The sequence below is a fragment of the Talpa occidentalis genome, unplaced genomic scaffold (genome assembly GCF_014898055.3).
Source record: "Talpa occidentalis isolate TD23 unplaced genomic scaffold, MPIMG_talOcc4v2.1 talOcc4.5, whole genome shotgun sequence".
NCBI classification, from domain to species: Eukaryota; Metazoa; Chordata; class Mammalia; order Eulipotyphla; family Talpidae; genus Talpa; species Talpa occidentalis.
In genome coordinates, this window is record NW_023604861.1 from 27,480,326 (window position 1) to 27,498,494 (window position 18,169).

Consider the following 18,169-nt stretch of genomic DNA (forward strand, 5'->3'; position numbering starts at 1 on the left):
TTTTGCATTTTATTCTGCTAGTTCTCTACTGTGGAGTAAGTTGTATCAATCAAAATTCAATATTGAAGTTCTAAACCCCCAATGTGATGGAGATGGGATGTTCAGGCAACAATGGGGTTCAAATGAGGTCATGAGGTGGGGTCCCACATGATGGGATAGTGCTCTTACAAGACACAACAGAGCATTTGAATATTGGATTCCAGAATTCCTGGGAAATCTGTATTAAGGGAATATATTTAGAGATATATATTAACAGACTTAACCTTTTGGGGGGGATTTTAAATGAATCAAATATAATTCAATAAATATTCCTAATATAATTTATGACTATTTTACATTTTATATTTGCTTATACATACACACATATATGTAGGTATGTGAGTATTTTAACAGCTTTATAATGATTATAAAAAATGTTTGAATTGTACATTTTAAACATGTGAACTTGATGATGTGACACATATTTTTTAATATCTCCATTCTAGAATGGAATATTGAGCTGCAACAGTTACATATTCATCGTTTCATGACTTAGAAATAATCATGCTAAAAGCACTTAATGACTGGCATATATTAAGTTATATATAAAATGACAGCCATTTTTGCTATTGCTGCTAGTAACATATTAATGTTTTGATTGTCATCATTGAAACAAGCAATTATGAAGTAGAAAACTCTACCTTCCCTCAAAGGGGAAAATTTATATAAGAATGATCTCATTAAAATGCATCATCGATATTTATTTAAAAAAACTTATTTTGAGACTTAACACCATATCACATCACTAATGACAGTCATATAAGTTTTCTAATTATTTGTCTTGGGTAGCATTTTAATACAATTTTATTTTTTTTAATTTTTTAAGCAGATTAGTATATTAAATGAAAATATAGAAATAAAAGGAAGGAGATACATGCTTTTTAATTTGATTGTCAGAATTTTGTTTTCAAAATAATCCATGACAGATTACTGGGCAACTATTGAAATTTTATGAACCATATAAAATGAGTGGAAACAAATACTTCATCAACCAAAATATCAAGTCCAACTGCAGTTATTTAATTAAACACATTTCATTACAATTAAGAGCTCTAGTTTAGCTAACCCAAAGAACAACATGCCTCCATATCCAGGGGGGATGATTGTCCCTTCTGGTCTAGTTTGGAATTATTAATTTACTAATAAAAATGTTTTTCTTGCAGCTGCTTAGGTTTTTCTACAATTTATCACACAATAGTAGCATACTTTTTTCTTGACACTTTAAAATGTATACTCCATAGTAAAATATATTTTAAATGGAAATAGAGAATTCATGCTAAGAAACTCAACTTTTTAAACATCTCTGTGTTATTTTTGAGACTATGAATAACTTACTTGTGCATCATGTCTCTTGAAATTTAAGTAATTTCCAATTATTTTGGAAACATGAAGCTCCAGTGTTCTCCAGATGCTCATGGGTTACTGTTTAGTGAAAAAATTTACTGAACACTTGTCTTCATAGATTACTATTTTCTCTCAATTTTAACACTTGAAAATTAGTGTTTTGCAACTGATATTATATTTTTAACCACATATTTGCTTCTAATCCTTGTTTAATCATGCACATGTCCTCATCTAATCTATTCAATCTGTGCTTGCGAGCAAACCTATTATGCTATAATTTTTTTAACTGATTTAGTAGCAAATCATTCCAGTTTTCCTATTACCTCAGGGACTGAATTAGCTTCTTTATTGACTGCAATTATTTATTTTCTATTTATTTCATAAGAATTATTTATTTTCTATTTTTAATTTACTTGACCTTTTAACATCATTGGCATCAGATCTCACTTTGCTGTTTATATGTCTGTACTATTTATATAATTTTCTCTTTCCTTTGGAAATGTCACTTATTTATTTGGTTTGACTATTGATTTTGTGTGAATGATTTCAAAATCTATTAGTGGAAGGTGAGCAGTTTGGCATTGGTTCATGTGCAAAATACTGGAAAATTTTGATTGCAAGCTCCATATTAAGCAGAACTGTGAAACTAATTCTAAAGCATTAATTTAAACTTTGGCTGCATGAATATGCAGAGAGTAACAAAATAATTAAGAGAAACAGTTCCCCTGTACTCTACTAGTCAGATTTCATTATGAGTCCTGTGCTGAATTCTGGACACCACATTTTAAAGGCATTAAAGAGTGGCAAGCAAAAGCAGATGAGAATAAGAGGAATAGTGAATATTTTATAATCATATCATATGGAAAACTGTTGGGGCTTGTGACTGAATAATATTAGGGATGGAAATAACTGCCTTCCTATATATGATAAAATTAACTCATGTCTAAAAAAGTTAACATTTAAGTGTTTCTGTTTTGTTTTTCACCTTAGTAGTATATATTAAAAAAAAAGCATTTCCACAAGATATAGAAGGTGGAAGAGAAGAGAAAGTCATTATTCTCTAAGCACAATTATAAGCAGATATGTGGACAGAAGGAAAGTCGAAATAACTCCCAAGCAACCTTTGAAATGATTTATTTCACTGGTATAGACTGAGACATTTGATTGAAATCTTTTGGAGATTCTTGAGGAATGGCCTCTGCAGAGTAGTGCTTTAGAGAACAATTGAACTGAAGGTTGAAATCATTAGTAGAAAGTTACCTAATCTTAATTTCCACAGACTTTTAACGATAGTATAGACCTCCAGTTCCCTATCCACAATTTTTCTTAGACAGAATACAGGGTGTATTGTTTTCTTAATCCAACAATATCTTCAATGCTTACCCAAAAAATAGCAGGTTCAAATGCCATATTTTGATATGCATGATCCTCCATACCTATTCTCTAAATTGTTCCCTGAGTATTTTTCCTCAAATAACTGGAATTGAGTTATCTTAAACATATCCTGTGAATTTCCTTTACTTATACTTTACATACATTTCCCTTCTCTGGAAATTTCTAATATCTAATTCTGTATAGCTAATTTCCAGTTTAATTACATCAATGCATAAAAAAATCTTAAAACTTTTAATTTTATTCTTATTTGAAATCTTAGTGTTCCTTTCTTTAGGATAATATGATGTCATCATAAACTTCTTTGTGCAATTAATTATCTTTTTATGTCTCTATGACCTGTTTGCACAACAGGTATTGCAAATTCCTTATTTCAGATATTAAGTATTCTCTGTTGAAATTTATTTTGCTCTGACAAAGTGTCTATTGCATTGTAATGTGTTAATTCTAGTTTTCATCTTGTTTGTAACTTTAGGATCGTGACATTCAACACTCATGAATTCAGTCATTTAACAAGAGTACATATATAGATTTCTTTCTTTCCAATCACATATTTTACTGTTATTACCACTGTCCACAGCCTTAAGACACACTGATCTTTATGCTGTTTTTTGACTACTCTAAGAACAATATAACTCTTTCTTCCCTCTGCTGGAAACACTTTTCTACCATTTTTAAATTTTTTATATTTATTTTATAACTTTATTTATTGTTCTTGAAGAACCATTGTTCCACATCTTTGCCAGTGCTGAAACAGTATAGGATTTCCCTGCTCAGGTAGAGTCACTGTAGCACTCCCACCACCAAAGATCCCACAATCCTCTAAAAGTCCATTGTGCTCTCCAATGCCCTCCCTTATTCTCACCCCTCCTCCTACAAAACTATTATGTCCCTTTCTCCTATGCTGCATTCAAATTCAAATTTTACTTCCACAGAAATCTTTTCTCAGAATATTCTATATAAAATAGCACTACCTCCAAAACTCTGTTCCCTTATACTGTCTCACAGCAATTATAGTACTTACTGGTTACTGGTTTTACAATATATTTTTGTCCTTGTTGATGTGGCTTACTTCCATTTAGGGTATGGAAAATTTTCATAAACTTCTCTAAGTGCCTAGTTAGATGACTTTACATAGTGTTCATTGTTAAATGAATAGTGAAGTGAGTAGTAGGTCAATGACTATGAAATACAGTTGTAATGGGGACCTCTGCAGATATGATGATAACAAAATAGTCATATGTTGGATTTACAGAAAGTTGAATATGTTGAATGCAAATTAATTTTGACTATAAGCAACAGTTATATGTATACATATGTGCATATGTGTAGATATAGTAACTCTGAAAAGGTAAATCATAAGATCATAAGATCCAATGAATAGGTAAAACAGGGAAAGCCTCCTTTAAATAAGGATTGTTTACAGTGAGTTGAAAATGTTCAAGTGGAATTAGTCAGCTGAGGAGTTGGCAAAAAATGTTCATGGCAGAAGGAAATGGATTTGCCAATGATCTGATGTAGGATGGAACTTTACTCTGAGTAAATTCAAGTGTGATGACATGGTAGGGAGGGGAGGGGAAAGAAATAAATGATAAAAATGGAAATTCAGTCAAATTTTGCAGGGGTTTGGAGACTTTGTTAATGATTTAGATTTTTATATTGAATATAATAATATGTCATTGAAAGCTTTTGAGCAAGCAAAGACAAAGGTTTAATTTCAAATGTGTCTCCAGATTACCATAAACAGGAGAGGAAAAGAGAGACCAAGAATAAAGATTAATACCTCACTAGGGGTCCATGTGTTTATTCACACACGTACTTATTGGGTGAGTGACAAATAAAAAGAGAGCCTGAATAACTAGCTTCTGTCATTGTGTTTGATGACAATGCTAATCACTACTGGTGGTTCTGCCAGTTCTTGTATATTTTATACATCAGTTGTCATTCTAGGTGTTAGAGATATTTAAACCTTTCAAAATCCCCTGCAAGATATATATTATATCCATTCTAGAAGTGATAAATCTAATATTCAGAAATATTAAATGGTTTACTCAGGACCATACCCATACTAGAATATCTTACCACATAGTTGTGCTTTATTAATTAACATAAATGAATGTACCCATGGATTACATTTTACTTATAATTATGAGTCAGACTTCTGATATCCCAAACACTACAAAACATGGATAACGTCAACAACTTGATGTGATAAACCTGATACATAGATAAGACCAAAGAACTCCATGAGGATTTTTGTTCTTCAGTTTTTTCATCTCCCTGTTCACTCTACTATCACTTTCTGCTTAGTAGTACAAGCCTGACTTGCAACACTACAATGTTTACCCTGGGAAGCAGAAAAAGTGGCAATAGGACTACCTAGAGGCTAACACACTCAATGTAACCTTGAAAGTAGAAGTCTCAGAACTGGGGTTCAAGCCTGCCAGAGTCAGTGCAAGTGTAGCTTGTGCTCTTAAATAAGAAGCCTGTATATCATTCACTTGTCCTTGAGAGTCCTTAGAATAATGCAAGGACAAAAAGAACAAACTTTATGTGCTTTTGTACAGAGTGCTGAAATTCTTGACATTTCTCACAGTTTCTAGCTAGCAGCATGATTTTTCATCTTTACCAATAACCCTTCTAACAAACCATAAATTGGAGTTTGCTTTGGGAGAATAAATGGAATATAATTTTAAATCCCTTTGCTTGTCCAAGGCATCAAAATAAAGTTCTCCTCACTTACATTTTTCTCAGGATTATTATGTGATACATTAGCACTTCATTTTTTTTAATGTTATATTACTTTTTTTCTTATTCCTTTTTAGTGTCTCATATATATACATGGTATCAATAACAAGTTTAATATATAGAAACGCCAACCTAAAAATTAGTAAAATTTTACTTGCAAATATTTTTGGTAAATTAATAAGAAATGAAGTTATGAGGGTGAGAATAAGTGTCTTGGAAGACAGCTACTACTGATGTTTAATGATCACAAGAGGCATGTGAAACTCAGGTAAAAGGAAGTACCTTGCTTTCTCCTTTGTTTTTGTTTACTGGCTCTGTCCCTAAATTAGATGACACTGGCAATTTCTGCTTGTGTTGTAATACATAGTATTTGGTAACATTCTAGTCTACTGGTTAAGACTGCAATTTGAGTGGAGAAATTTAAATCTTTTGACTTTTACTGCACTTAGTGTCTAGTGCAAGCAAGATATTAAGATTAGCCTGGATATATTGATATAGATGTATAGTAAATAGTAATATTATAACAAATAATTATTCATTCTTGTCACTGCATTTTGACTATATTGAACTTCGAAAATTTTAGTTCTATAAAATAACCACACTAAGTGTTCATTTATGATAACTTAAGTAAACTAAACATAATTATGTGTAGCCAATAAAAATTGTAAGATTTTAAAGCTCCATTTTAAACACAATCTAGTTTGCCAAATATAGATGTTTCTCAAATGTTGCCTTTCAGATTTTCATACCCAAACTTGAGAATATTCTGTTTTTTTTTAAGAAATGCATCATCTTACTTTATTGTTGTTAATCTTTATAACAATAAGAATATACTCTACTTGAAAAATATTCCATTAATATTAAAGTTTCTGTCATTAGCTTATTTTATCTTTAATTTCAATTATTTTGCCAAGCTATTTCTAAATTCCAAAGATAAAATAGAAAAATACACAGTTCTGTAAAACATACACATTCTACTTTAAAATATATATTTTCTTTATCATGTAATAGATTTAATTTTTTATAGAGCTGCTGTATATGTTGAGTTGACTGTGTAGCAACATTATAAACAAAGTTTTGGAAGGGAACTAAAATTAGAGTAAATCCTATAACCACACATATAAAAGATTTTCACAGTAAGTTACAATTGGTAGTCACTAATTGTTGAATTATATAAATCCTTTAATTTACAGAATTGTTTTCTGTGATAAGTACTATTCCTACATTAGTAGAATAGTCTAAAAAGGCCTGCTTATGTGATGTCAGAAGAAGGAAAGCCAGAAATATTTTAGCTTCAGTGCCTTTTTTCAGTTTGCAAAGCACAGTTCTTCAATACATGAAATCAATTATTTACTTATGTTTAGCTGTAGAAAAATATTACTTTTTATGTATATGAAAGGCTCACTTTATTATAATAATTTTTGCATCATGAAATAATGTGAAATATTTATATTTTCTGATGGGGTAATGAAGCATATATTATGGAACTAATTTCTTTTTATGCTTTTCCTCAAGTTTTTCTTTAATGCTATTTCTCTATTAAGCACTAGACTTGCACTCAGAAATCTTTAATAGTAATTTTTTAAAGAATATAAGGTAGAGGAATATATTATGGTACACAAGAAACATGATAAATCAATCTTTGCCAGAGGGGAAATCCAGTCTGTTCTTTGTAGGCAGGATATACAGAGATAGGGCTGATACTTTTCTTAAAAGAAGGTTTTCATATGCCTGTCGGCCATTTTCATTTCCTCTTCAGAGAAGTTTCTTTTTAGCTCTTCTGCCCACTTGTCATCAGGGAAATGCAAATCAAAACTACCATGAGATACCATCTTACACCAGTGAGAATGGCACATATTAAAAAAACTAGCAACAACAAATGTTGGCGAGGATGTGGAGAAAAAGGAAATCTTCTGCACTGTTGGTGGGAGTGCAAACTGGTCCAACCACTGTGGAGAGCTGTGTGGAGATTTCTGGACCTACTAAACATAGAGCTTCCATATGATCCAGCAATTCCACTCCTAGGTATTTACCCAAAGGACACAGAAACATCAATTCCAAAGAGCACCTGCACTCCTATGTTTATAGCAGCACTGTTTACAATAGCTAAGCTTTGGAAACAACCCAAATGCCCAAAAATAGATGACTGGATCAAGAAGATGTGGTACATATATACCATGGAATATTACTCAGCATTCAAAAAAGATAAACACATGCAATTTGCAGCAACATGGATGGCACTGGAAGGGATCATGCTCAGCGAAATAAGCCAAAAAGAAAAAGAAAAATACCGGATGGTCTCACTCATAGCAGGAATCTAGAAAACTTAAATAAGGGACCAGGAAAACGAATAACTATAAGAAAGTGAAAATCAAAATCAACAAAAAACTACGAACCAGAGACACTTTTAAGGGGCGGGGGTGGGAGGGGAGAGATTGGGGTCAGAATGGGGGGGCTGCAATTGTATGGGGAATATAAAAATAAAATTTATTATTAAAATAAAAAAAAAAGTAAAAAAAAAATAAATGAGATATTCATTTTAGAGAACAAAAAAAAAAAAAAAGAAGGTTTTCAGCAATTTACTGTAAAGCAGAAAAATCAAGGAAAAATAACTTGTAATGGAGTATCAGTTGTTTGCCCCCCATAGCCCAAGTTACCTTGACTATATTAACCATATACACAGAAGTAGATTACATATTCCATGAGGTACCAAATTGCATCTGGCTTGTTCACTGCTACAGTCATAGTTATTAGATACCTCATAAATTAATTTATATGTGATAAATTAGTGATAAATATGTGATAAATTTGTTCTTATTTTAAATACATTATAAATGATGTTTGGAAGATTTCTTTGACATAATTTCAAATATACTATTGATATCATACATGTTAACAACTTAAATATGAAAATTAATAATTTAAGTGAAATATATCATCTCTATCTCAAAATAGTTAAAATATTTATAAAGCACTTAATTTTTCCCATAGTCTTTATTAAAATAAATGCATACTGGATGAACCCTTTATCTTTAGAATTAATTAAAATTGCTATCATCTGTTTCATAACCTTTTAACAGGTAGCAAATTCCTTCTACAGTGAATATATTTTTTAAATAAACATTTTAATGAATATAGCTCATATTCAGGCCAACATTTAATATTTTGAGTATTTCAAACAAAAGCTATTCTTATTTAAATTTCATTTTCTTTGAAGGTCACTATGTTATTAAAGAATACATATCAAATCTGATGCTCTAACACACAGGGCATGCGCTAGTGGAAGGATTAATACTGGCCACATGTATCCTATTTATATATATATGATTGCAAATTATATAAAACCACATTATAATTAAAAATGTCTGGAAAACAGAGAGCAGAAATTGACAAGGGTTTAAAGACTTAGATTCAGATCCTGGTCATACTGAGTAATTCAGTGGAAGTATTTGCAACTATTTTTTTATATATATGTGAGGCAATGTTTAGTTGACCCACATAAAAACTACATTCTAGCTTCATTGTAATTATGGAATTTACAAATAGTAAAAAGGATTTTCTTAAAGATTGTGAAGTAAATACTTCTAAAGTAAAATGCACTATTTCTTTGGAGGTATGTACGTATTCTCCTGAATCATACACATGGGTTAACCAGTGTTACCTCAATAATTTAAAAAAAGGACTGTTTCATCAGTACATATTTTAAGTAGACTTAAATCTTAATAAAGGCTCAAGCCAGATATTATACTATGCTAAGTAATTGTTTAACACAATTTGCACTTTAATTAGATCTAAAGTTAAAAGAACTTCCAAATATATAGAATTCATTTATTCTCCAGTTTTACTTAAAAGGAAAAAAAGTTGATTATTGATTAAGTAGTGTCTCTATTTTTACTTTGTTTATGAGAATAGCTAAGTGATTATGAAACAGGGATAATATAAACCGTAGAAGAATAAGTTGGCAATTGTCTAGAATAAAATAAATTTAGGGTTTATTTTATATAGTTGTTGATTAAGGAATAAATGCAAATACTTACAAATACAAGTATACATCTGTATCAGCATTAATTGCATTTATTATACCAAAGGATCACATATTTATAATTAGTAAATACAATAATTCTGTTTAACTTGCTATAAAAGTCTCTCTTCCACAGATCATATGCACATACACTTGTATTATGATTGTGATTAATCTGCTAAGTTCGACATTTTATCCTTTTGTAAATTTGATATTGCATGAAAAAGCTTAAAGAAAAAAAATATATATATATAAATTAGCGTATCATCATCATTATTTAAGTTTGCTTTGTCATATGTACTGACAGCTATCACTTGAGGATGCAATGCTGTACTTTCCTCTTTTCTGGAAGAAATATGTGGCAAGTTACACTTTCTCAGTTATTCAGAAAGATTAGGAGTGAGCCTGACATTAAATATTGAAAACACAGAAATCTCAACTACTCACAATGATTCTAAAGCATGGTTTTTAAGCGACCAATGACGTGAGTGCATTAGAACCGTCTGCTTCAACAGGTAAAGACATTTAGTGATATATGATGGTTTAGTTGTCACTAGACTGAAACATTACTTGCCATAAAAATGATATTATTTTACTACAGAATTTAGAATCAAAATTGGACAGTTTGATGAACTCACTTGAAATCCATCATAATAAATTGACAGTTACTAGTTTTACATTTTAAGTCATAAATTGCTTTGAGAGTTACTGCTTTATTTTATTCTATAAAGGCAGAAGTTTGAGTGTATATTCCAGCTTAGTACAAGTAAATTTGTTAACAATAAGTAAAGCTAAACAACACTAAGAGCTATAAAATTCTCACAATAAGTGTATTGCTTGGCAGTTTAGGTAATAAATATGGGAATCTATGAAGCTCCAGGCTCTAAGCAAAAATAGAAGGACTTTTCCTATACATTAACAAATGAAAATCGTGCCAACTCCATAAACCAACCAGGGTGAACAGGATAATATAAACCAACTATTAATATTTAATTCAATAATATTCTTCAATACCAAAATTAGCAGTTAATAAACGTACTTATTGACCAAAGAACTAAAGCCTAGTGACCTAGACTTCTCTTTGTATAAATTTTAAAAGTTAATATAAATTATCAGAATTAGATTTTGCAAGTAACATAATTCTCTCCAAATATTAACTGTTAAAAAACTATTGCTTTTTAACCTAGACCTTTACATTTTGACTATGACTAAAACTGTCTTATAATAAGATTTTTCACAATAAGAAACAGTATATCATATACTTTTATTATTACATTAAATATTATGATCTAAAATTTCAATTAATAATATAAGAATTAGTGACAGTCTATTCATTATTAGAACAATGTATCAGAAGTTAGGATATCACTGAGATTTCAGGGGGGAAATGTGAAAGTCTTGACCTGGACACTGTGGAAATGATTTTAGATAGGTTAAATTAAATAATATTGCAAGTTCTTCTTTAACATATGGCTATAAGTCTAGATGTTACTCTTTTATTTATTTATTAACTTTGTCCAGATTGTGTACCTACCAGTGCCCCTTTAATTTGCCAATGATCTTATTTTTGCCCATGCTTATTTAAAAACTTTTCTATTCTCTCCTGGTTACTGAAGGCAATTGAGATTTCAACACTTTTTGAGAAAAAAAATATAAAACATAAGAATAAAATGCATTGAAAAATTTAAGACTTGACTTTTTAGCTCTTTTTAATAAAACTGTGTCTTTGAGCAGTGCACTTGAGATCACTCTCATTAACTGTGAAATGATGACATTTATTTGAGACCATATAGGTCCCTGGTTGTCCCTTACGGTCTTATGATTTTCCAAAAATCTGTAATTCTATGAAAAGAAAGTGTATTTCTTGATAATGTGGATAAGTGCCATTTTATCATTAAGCAATAAAAATTTAATGTTATCACAAATAGAACATTATCTGATATCAATAGGGGAGCAACAAATGATTTTGGAGGAATGAATAACCATTTTCCTGCTCTCAAATGTTTTATGCTTATAGAAAATAAAATACTGAGATATAATCAACTACCATGCAATTTACCAACTTAAATTATACAATTCAATGCTATTTAATATATTCACAGAGTTGTGCATCCATCACCATAATTAAAACATTCTAATCACTTCATAAAAAAATCCCATACAATTAACAGTTATACTCCATCACTCCAACAAGCTCTCCAAGTGTTAGACAACCAATAATCTACTTCCTCATTATATAGATTTTTTTTCTAATTATGGATGTTTCATAAAAATTGAAACACACAATTGTGGTCATCTGAGACTGATTTCTTTTGTTTCAAATGTTTTTAAGACTTATACACGTGTAGCATATCATATCATTTATTTTTATTACAAAATAACATTATATGTTTATCCCACATTTTTTAAATTCATTTGTCCATTTATAGTCATTTCAGTTGTTCACACTTTGTCACCTCTATGAATAATAATATTTTTTCCAAAGATTTATTTATTTATTTATACAATCACTGGGTACAGTCAGAAGCGCGGGAGGGTGAGAGAATTCACCAGAGCCAGAGGGGAGAGCAGAGCAGGCAAAATGACGAAATACACTGCTGAGGGGAGCAGCAGGCGGCAGGAAAGGTCTGCGCGCCATGTGGGACCCTCGCCCAGTGGCTGGGAATAGAACCTGCGCTGCAGAGGCTGCGGGCAACTTCGCAAGCCAGCGCTCAACCGCTGAGCCACCAGGGGAAGCCCAATAATATTTTTTTACTATATTGGTAAATTTTGAAGTTTGGGGGGAAGTTGAATTTTTGGAAAGAGAAATTTCTTCATTTTTTTCCCGGATTTTTTTACCCATCCTATTTTATCTTTTCATAAATTCCTAAACATTTTCATATGAAATTGAGGATCACTTGGCAATTGGTAAGTATAAACCAACTGAGATTTTTATAGACATGCATTGAATCTAGGATCAATTTCAAGAGTATTGCTTACTTAACAACATTGAGTACTCTGATCCATAACATGAGGTATTTAATTTACTTAGGTATTCCATTTACTTAGGCCTTTAATTTTTTCAATAGTGTTATTTAGTTTTTAGTGTATAGGTTTCACATTTATATTTTTAAAATGTATTACCAGGCATTTCATTCTTTCTATTGTTTTTATACATGGGATTGCAATTTAATTATATTTTTGATTGTTCATTATCCCAATGAGACTTTTTCTACCTCATTTTTTGACTTGCCTTCTCAATTATTTCAATTAAAAATTACTAAATCCTATCTCAATATTTTTTTCCTCAAGAATTTTTTTTCTAAAGTTCTAAAGGGTATATTTTTTGACCTATAAATATATAGTTACAGTACTAACATGATAATTATTTGATTGTAATGAATTATTAACCTAATTGGAATTAGCTTTTCTATATAATTAATAAAAATCATGGTATTTGATATGTCTTTTTCATACTCAATGGCCAAGAAATGCATAATGATCTATATATTTATCCCTTAATTTTCCTTTAGGTGCTATTCTGATTAATTAAATGTGGGAAAGTTTCTGAAGTTCAGAGTCACTCACACTATAGGAAGCACATGGTCTAATATTATAGATGGATGGCAAGTCCCCAAATCAAGCTAAACACTTGATATTATTAAGGTTAAGGACACCTTTAATAATATATATTCTTTCATTAAGATAATATGTGCAACTTATGTGAAATATTAGGTAGGTTTAAACTAGTATGAAATTTCCCATAGATACAAACTTAAAAGTAGGCTCACCACTTTTTAGTGAATAAATACAAGTTGTATTTATTTTATTCTTTCCCAATTAAATAATTTTATGGGTAGTTTTTATTCCTGACAATCAACTCTTTTTTTTTAAATTTGTATTGAAGTGACATTGATTTATATAACATATTTCAGGTGTACAGCATTAAAGTTCGACATCTGTATATGGTATAGCATGATCTGCACTAAAAGTCTATGTCCATCTACCACTGTACAGTTGACCATCCATACCCTGCCCCTCTGGTACTACCATTCTATTTGAAAATATAAAGGTTTTTACTTTGTTTATCTGCTTTAAGTTTTAATCTTTCACGAGTGAATCATCCTTTGTCTTTTAGATTTGTTTGCTGTTTCTCTAAGAATGTAAGACTAAATCACTCAGGATTTCTTAAATTTACCTTGTTACAAAGGTATAACACAAAGTATACAGTATTTTGGGCCTCCCCGGTGGCGCAGTGGTTGAGCGCTGGGTTGCGAAGCTGCCCGCGGCGTCCGCGGCGCCGGTTCGATCCCTGGCTGCTCCCCGGCCACCACCGGAGGAGGGTCCCACATGGCACACAGACCTCTCCTGCCGCCCGCTGCTCCCCTCAGCAGTGTACTTCGGTTCTTCTGCCTGTTCTGCTCCCCGCTCTGGCTCTGGTGAATTCTCTCACCCTCCCGTGCTTCTGACTGTACCCAGTGCATGTATAAACAAAACAAACAAACAAATAAATAAAACATGCCTCTATTAAAAAAAAAAAGTATACAGTATTTTGAGAATGTTATTAAAATGTGTAGAAGAAAAGTAATACTTATTTCTATAATAATAATGACAAACTAAATATCATTAGACAGAAAAAATAATTTTAGTCAAATAAAGCATAGTGGTTAGTTATTGACAACCCCTAACTGCACTGTTTGAAATATCATTAATGATTAAATATACAGTTACTTTCACTGAAAATTTATAATATCAATATGCAATATACAATATGATGTGATTTGAAATATTTCATATTGTATATATTTTGATATATGTATAGTTCATGAGTATTAAACACACAGATGCATATTACAAGGTTTTGAAAGTAAAATCTCATTTAATTACATATTTATAAAATACTAACTTACTGATGCAAGCCATTTTCTTTTATCATGTACTTAATTTATAGTTTTTGTATCTAACATCTTCAATTGTTAAATATAAACATAAGTATTAGCATAATTTCTCAAATGTCAAGGACCTAACACAGAATAATGTTTAGTTAACAGTTATTGGAGATTTTCCCTGGATTTTCCACACATGGCTTTTCAATGCATTATTGCAACACCCCTACGAGAAGGGTGAAACTATTCTTCATATTCTATAGATTGTAAAGACTATGATACAAGATAAAATGCCATGTCTATACCCATCCAGCTAATTAATTGCAGATATTGAACTTGAATCTAAAGTATAAGTATTAACAATGCTTCATCGTTAACTTAGGGTATATTTTTTAAGATTCCAATCAAATTATTACTTTATTAAAGAAATATTATCCCAAAATGATGATAACCATTCTAAAGTGGAAAAAAGGATTACAAATGGCAAATATTTTGGCCTCAATTTAAAGAAAAATAATGTTTGCATGAAGTACATACATACATATATACACATAACACACACACATATATATAATATTTTAAGAAGTAAAACATACAGCACAAATAAGAGGCATTATTATACTTCTGTTAACACATGCAGGTTTGTTTCTAATTTTGGAAGAATGAATACATGCAGTACTATTCCAGGCTAATGTCCACTTGTTTTCATCATCTTAACCTTTATCATTAGACTTTTTGTTTCCTATTAAAATATCTGATTCTGTAATTATCAACGTTCTCTTTGCCCTTATTCAATCTCACCAATATGCTTTCTTTCTACTTTTTCAAAATTTTGGTTAATGTAATGCTTAATAATGAGAAAAGGCTAATGAAAAAATGACTCAGCTTAGTTGACTTTGAGGCCTTATCTAGTAATTATAGGAAGCTGAGCTTAGACTGATTCCACCTCCAAGAGATTTGTGGGATAGTAAGGTACTAAGGGATATTTGTTTATCTTGTACCCTATGCTCCTCACCTTGCACTCACAACTCAAGACATACTGTGCAACAGAAGAATGGACAGTCTACAGTATAAGTCAAAAGAGAAATTTAGTAGGCTTATTTCATCCAGGTGTCATCATTCAAAAATATCCCACCTGGAGGGAGAAAGACAGGCCGATGTCTAATTCAAAACATAAAACTTTCTATGTACCATCATCAGACAGATTCATAGTGATATTGTTCTTTTTGATTAAAACAGGAATGGGTAGTCCTCAAATGTTTCAAAAGATTAAAAAAAGGGAGAATGGGGTGCAGAGCTATGTCAAAGCACTTGGGCACAGCAAGACCTCATATTCTTGAACAAACTATAAATGGAAATAGAAAAACCAAGACAAACTTGACCAATGAATCCAGAGTTTAAAATCAAGCTACCCTTAAGACCTAATTTCAAACATCACTAAAGTTCTTATTGATTCTTATTTGATTTTGGTTTAATACAACTATATGATTTAAGGAAGTAGATAAAAGAAGTGATATATAATCCATTAGCTATATATTTTCAAAATGTTAAAACATGACAAGAGAGAGAGAGAGAGAGAGAGAGAGAGAGAGAGAGAGAATGTACCAAATAATTTATTTATCTCATGAATGTGAGTTTCAGAAAAATGGTAAAACTGGTATAAGGTGACCAATGCCATTACCAAAAAGGATAATAAATTAAATTTTCAAAGTTAAATATAAAACTGCTTAACATCATACAAGGCAATAAAACATAAGCTTTAAGGTTTCTCTTTACCCAGGGCAGAAATCATTTACATCTATCATTATTCTGGATGTTAAATGCCTTTTCATAGAGCTCAAGTCCTAATCAATAGAAATGGTAAATCAAAACTAGTTATATTCTTCTAGAAAATTAAATAATCTTCAATGATGACTATCAGACAAAGGTCTCATATATTTCTTTGCATTGTATCTAGCAGAAAAGAGAAATAATTATAATCTCTTCACAGTTACATCAAAATAATATTAATAAAAGCATTATAATAGATTCCTCTAAATGGACAATGGTCTAAGTGTTTCGTGTGTGTGTGTGTGTGTGTGTATGTATGAATATATATTAGCTATTTTAATCCTAACAATTCTGTCAGATAGGTAGTGTCTGTATAGTTAAAGACACCAAGGCACTGAAAAGTCAATTAAATTACTGAATAGTGATAGAGCCAGGATTCAAATTAGGAGAACTAATTTCAAAGTCTATAATATTAACCATTGCACTATATTGTGTCTCATTCTCCTATCTTGATTCCTTCTCAACAGTTTTAGTGCCACCAAGGAACTCTCTTTCCATCAGCTCCCAAATCTCCTAAATTCAGCTCAAAACATAATTTAATAGCAATGAAAGTAATAATAATGATTTTGTTTAAAATTGGTATTTAAAAATGTGTAAAAAAATCTTAAGAAAGCAATTTTTGATCTATCTCTAACAGAGCTCTTAAAAATGTATACTTTCTTCATAAGCACATCATGACACTCTAACAGCTGCCCTCCAAGGAAGAACACGATCCCTAAACAGCTCCAGTTTAGTAATTCTTGAACCCCCATTGCAATATGGATTCAGCTTCCACTAAGACACAGAAACTGTGGCCAAGTTGACGATAACTCCAGAATATAAAGTTTCAGTGTTTCTGTCCAAATTCCTGTAATGTTTAACTCCAATAAACACAATTTTCTATAGAATCTGTCTGAACTTGAATCTTGGGGTACCTTGATTACTATTCTCTAACCCCCTTTATTCTTACAGAATCTGACTTTGTCCCTCTACCTAGAATTGTCTATTCTGTTCAGTTCCTCATTTTTCTTACCTTGCATTATCTTCTGTTAATTCATCTAATATGTTGTTATTATTATGTAGCATTTGAAATTCATATATTTTCAAATATTTTCTTTTTGAATGTTCACATGTTTATTAAGTGGTTTAGCATGTAAACTTTGAAACTTAGAATTTTAATTAATGCTTTAAACTATAAGTCTCAAATAACATCCCATGATAATAATACCCAAATTAAAAGTAGACATTATTAACTATACATCTACCAATGTGCTCCTTGAAATCCTGTTTACATGTTTTTCCTCATGGCAAACATTACCCTTTGGAGATTCCACCAATACTGTGTTTATAAGATTTGCTCTAGTTTAATATATTTATCACATATGTACATATCCCTAAAAACATACTATTTTGTTTTGCTTGTTCTTGAGCTTTACAGACATTGAATTACAGTTTTCATTAGAGGCAAAATAGCATTTTGTTATTTACTTTTCTTACATTAAGTGTGTTATCTCCTCACATCTAAGTCTAATTAAATCTATTTCCATGTAACATTCTTTAGTGATTTCCTGTTAACTATAATACATATAAACTAGTAGCATACAGTGTTTTTTAATTTGGTACCGGCCTACTTTTCCAGTCACATCATTACATCTCTCTATAACTGTGCTATTCTGCTGTACTAGATACAAGTAGCTCCCTATCAATCCAAGATAAGATCATGTTATGCCCTGACACATCCCTCTTCTACCTAGACCTTTTTACTTTTCTCTATGTCCTTTAAATGTCAATTTAATGTAACTTGCTAAAATGTTCCCTTATAAAACTTCTACCCACCTCCCCACTGACCAAAGCTTCTTTAATTAAGTTTTCATTTAAAAATTGTCCTTACACCTGGTGCAGAATTTATTACACTATATGTATATTTTATTCCTGATTTTCATTAAATATT

General features: G+C 30.9%; 1 protein-coding gene across 1 annotated transcript in view; it reads left to right on the forward strand.

The window, feature by feature from the left end:
• Positions 1 to 18,169, forward strand: part of KLHL1 (kelch like family member 1) — a 252,037-nt gene that overhangs the window by 107,309 nt on the left and 126,559 nt on the right. The window lies entirely within an intron of this gene.